The following is a 5155-nucleotide window of genomic DNA, read 5'->3' as shown; positions in this document are numbered from 1 at the left end:
ATGAGCGCTCTTAATAGGAAATAGCGATAGCTATTGTGTATTGTTATAGAATATCAACAAATATTTTATATAATTTTCAGTATAAGTGACTTTAAATATTTTAATTCAACAATCAATCCTGGGTATCAATAATATTAGAGAATAATACAAAGATTATAAAGGTCATATAAGAGTCAATATTAATAATTCTTAATGTAAAAAGTTAAGATATAGAATATATTATTTAAATTCTAAAAGGTTAGTTATACAATAATATTAGAAATCATCGCCACTAATATTCAGATAGCAAAACCTGCAGATACATTTTGAGTAGAACATGCTATCAATTTTTAATAGCAGAAAAAACACAAATTGATTGGAATAATATAAAAATCTTAGATGAGGAAAAAGTTATAAACAAAAGATTGATTTCTGAAACTCTGTGTGTGTGTGTGTGTGTGTGTGTGTGTATACACACGAGGGGGGACCCAAAAAAAACGGGAATTTCGTCATAACTTCTTTATTTCTCAATATTTTAACACCAAATTTTAATCACCTTCAAAGTATTCGCCATTGACCACAACGCACTTCTCCAAACGATTCTTCCATTGTTCAAAACAGTTTTTAAATTCACTCATCGGGATGTCCTTTAAGCCTTCCAGCGATTTTTGTTTCACCTCCTCCACAGTGGCAAAACGCTTTCCTTTCATATTCCTTTTGAATTTGGGGAACAAAAAGAAGTCACAGGGGGCTAGATCCGGTGAGTATGGGGGGTGGACAATTGGTGTCATGGCGTTTTTGGTCAAAAATTGCTTCACGGAAAGGGCGGTGTGGGCCGGCGCGTTATCATGATGGAAGAACCAGTTTTCGCCGAAATGTAAAAAGTTGTTTTACTAAAAAAAATCTCACAGGCGAACCGATGCACTCACAGCGACACAACTTCGCACACTGACGCAGGTGGCGTGACACTAACGGACATGTGGTCAAACAATAGGTTCCCCCACTCTCCCTCCCCACCACAGCGTAATTCCCGGAACTTATGGGTCCCCCCTCATATATATATATATATATATATTATTCAACAAAAAATATATATGTACTATAATTATATATATACTATATATGTATATACTACTCAACAAAAAACTTTCGAACACGCTCAAAATTGCGTAATATTCAGATTTTTCACGTAACTCGGTGAAAAATCGTCGCAAACAAAAAATTAAAAAAAACTTGAAAGCATGAAATCTCTACTTTTTTGAAATTGATAATTGATATTTCAATCTGATCCTTTATGGTTTGATGATAGGATTTGGTGATAGAATAGTAACAGGATTTAGCACACAAGACTTTGTTCAGTCTATCGAATGCTTAATTTATTGTTCGAAGCAATTACACGCGTCTGTATTGGATGATGTTTCGCATCCAACTCCACGACCTTCTCTTTTCGAGATACATTTGTGGCGACTCGCCACCAGAGATCCAACGGGACTCGCTCGGATTCGCGGAAGCACCGCAGCCACGCGAATTTCCTTTAAATAGAATAGCAATCTAAATTCATTTCTTACGTCTTAAGGCAGGGTCCACACTGCATCGCTTTAGTGATGATCTAGTAATATGGGACCGAGACGAAATCCGGCCGCGGCCGATCAAAAACCTTCAGGCCTCCTTAGTGGACGAATATCATTTTCGTAGAGACCGATCTATACGTTATTATAAACCTTTTCTCCTTCTAGCATCTTTTCTTTTCTTTCTTTTATTACCCTATATGGATTTTCAACCCTTTATACACATAGATACTATAACCTCTTATACACAGTGATCACAGTACCATGCGTATTAATAAACTTTAGAACCTCTTCGGGGGCAGAGGCTCGCTTGTTTTTTTCAATAGTGGAATTCTACTTTTAGAGTTTGTAACACTCGAGGGGACCTACACAGTTTTTAACGCCGAATCTGAACGGCGAACCACGAAAAATCGCGTATGCGGGGCGCAGATGGACTCGAACCAGAATTCATAGATTCCGAGTCAATCGCACTGAACGGCGAGCCACTCGGCGCCCCTTATACCAGGTGTACAAGTATGAAATGCGGATTTAAAAAAAAAACACGTTAAATTCGGAAGAATGATAAAAAGAGCTTTATTCAAAGTATGCTCCATTGCTAGTTACACATTTTTCCCATCTTTCGGCCAATTTGTGGATACCACACCAGTAAAAATCTTCCCCCTTTGCCGCGAAGCATTCATCGAGCCATTTTTTCACATCTTCGTACGAACCAAAGCGCTGCTCAGCAAGTGCGTGACCCATCGATGCAAACAAGTGGTAATCGGAAGGAGCCAAGTCTGGTGAGTAAGCCGCATGGGGTAGAACTTCCCAGCTGAGTGCTTCCAATGTGTCGCGAACCGGTTTTGCCGTATGTGATGGAGCATTGTCATAAAGAAAAATGACTTTGTGTTGTTCCTTTTGGTATTCTGGTCTTTTTTCAAGCAGCGAACGGTTCAAATCGATCAATTGTTGTTGGTAGCGTCCAGCATTAACCGTTTCACCAGGTTTTAACAGCTCATAATAGACCACACCCTTCTGGGCCCACCAAACACAGAGCATCGTCTTTCTGCCAAAGCGATTCGGTCTTGCGGTCGATGTGGATGGTGCGCCTGGGTCTACCCATGATTTTTTGCGCTTGGGATTCTCAAAATAAATCCACTTTTCATCCCCACTAACGATACGATGCAAAAACGACTTCCTTTTGTATCGTGCAAGCAAAATTTCACATGTGTTTTTGCGCCTCTCCATCTGCCTGCCGTCCAACTCATGCGGTACCCATCTTCCGATCTTCTGAATCTTTCCCATCTCTCGTAGGCGATTGGAAACAGCTTGTTGACTAACGCTCAATTGCTCTGCGAGTTGTTTTTGTGTTTGTGAATCATCTTCGTCCAACAATGCTTGCAATTCCACATCTTCGTACCTTTTTGGTTTTCCGTGTTCCTTGTCTGCAACATCGAAGTTCGACAGTGTTGAACTATGAGCGAAGCTTCGCTCGTTACGCATTTTCGCACGAATCGATGGAGTGGGAGATCTTCGTCAGCGAAGCTTCACTACATGAAATTGTATCTTAATACATTTCGTGCATAACACTTTTGGATCTTCTCTGTTTCCTTTTTTTTATGCTTTACATTATATTGTTTAGGTTGCTTTAGTCATCCTCGTTTGCACGAAAAGCCTGCATCGACTCTGGGATCATTTCCTGGAAGGAATTAGACTGAGTCAAACGTGTGGCCTCTATCCACTGGAGAGGCTGTCACAAAATTTTTTAATCCAAATTTATTGCATGGTACATGTAACGTTATTTGTTACATGTAACGCGAATAAAAAAGTAACTCCTTTTCTGCTTCCTATTCTCTCTCGTTTGTTAGGAGAACTTCGCCGTTGAGTCGACGCGCGCTGCGGAGGGTGCACAGCAGGAGACGGGAAGATCCGTTCCAACCATCTTTCGATGGCCGAGACATCAACCTCATCAATCTCGGACGCTACTCTCGCTATGTCAACGAGAGTATCAGCCATAACTACACGACGAATTCTGCGCTATAAGTTCGGAAATATGGACCCGAAGCCTCCCAGCGGCCTGTTCGGGTGAGGACTGATGTACATTGTTATTGATAGCTATTTCTATGATCTCTGGGATCAGTACCTCCTATCATCGCTGCAACGGTCTCGCCATACTCATCGACTAAAGTCGCATGCGACTGGATCTCCTGGCAGAAGCCTCTAACCATCTCGCGATAAGTCTCCTGTCGACACTTAGTGACACTTCGAGACTCCTATGTGGGAATTTGTCCTGAAGATATTGATTCATGAAAAGGACTCCCCCGATGGTTGTAGCCAAGGTGGTTGTAGCCTCAGCGCGAGCCATGAGAACTTCTTCTGCTGATCATTTGGCCTTTACGCGATCAACATTCACAGTACTGTTTGCCTCTACTGGATGGGCATGAGCAACGTGTATTCCCAGGCTACGCATGTTCCGAAATGCTCGCTCGCAGTGCTGCCTCGCAAGTCACTGGCGGTTCTTGGCTGCTATGTCAGGCTCAGTCTGGCTGCTGTGCTCAGCCAATTCATTGCGCGCAGAGCCAGCTATGTTCATCTCTAGCGCCTCCGCACAGGCGGAATTCGCATTCGCACATCTAGCACGCCCGAGCCATCCGAGAACCCGGGCGTGAGGATTCCTTATTTGATCCATTTTTAATTGCGTGTAGGGGAGCAAACGGATTGACAGCCGAGAGCCCCCCAAATAGCCGCGTTACAAATTAATGGAAAAAGTAGTTATTTTTTTCAATAATAAATGCTTTTTTCAACCCATTACAAGCAACGATTGATTTTTCTAACTTTGATGTTACCATTACCGTCATAAAAAATTCACAACATTATTATCAAATCGTTATTATAATAAGGTAACGATCAGCAAAGTAACGGCTTTACAAATAACACGTTACTGGCAACCCTACAATAGATTATACATTTATCTTTCTTATGTTTCTTCATAAGGCTCTTTATATTTGATGCAGTAGAACATATTGGTCACATTTCGTGCATAACATTTTTGGATCTTCTCTATTTTTTTTTATGTTTTACACTAATATTGTGTATTGTTTAGGTTATTTTAGTCGGATATGATGGCTTGCATAACGAGTTATGTATTCATAATCATCACAATGGATTATATACTTTTTGTCTATGTTTTTTCATATGTCTCTTCTAAAATTGATAATTGATATTTTAATCTGAGGTCTCCTTTACGGAGTTATACTAATTGTAATAATTTTTAGTCTGTATTAGTCTTATAACCTTTAATCAGATATGATGATTTACAAAGCGGATCGTATATCGCAATCATCAAAATCATTGAATTTATAATCACAACAGATTATAAATTCATCTGTCTTGTGTTTCTTCATATTTATTACATTAAGGTAGTTCTCCAGCTATAATAAAAATGCTAGAAAATTAATCGCGTACAACCCATGATATAAAGACAAGAGTATGCTCATGCATACTCTATGCGTATGATGTAATCACGTGATATTCGAGCGGCCAATCAAAATTGTTGATAAGTTACGTCATCGTTTCGTGATAAATTCGAATGTACTATTTTTCAGTATACTTACAGCGCTTCTTGCAAT

This window comes from Trachymyrmex septentrionalis, unplaced genomic scaffold (assembly GCF_001594115.1).
Source record: "Trachymyrmex septentrionalis isolate Tsep2-gDNA-1 unplaced genomic scaffold, Tsep1.0 scaffold374, whole genome shotgun sequence".
NCBI lineage: Eukaryota > Metazoa > Arthropoda > Insecta > Hymenoptera > Formicidae > Trachymyrmex > Trachymyrmex septentrionalis.
This window is presented reverse-complemented; position numbering follows the sequence as displayed.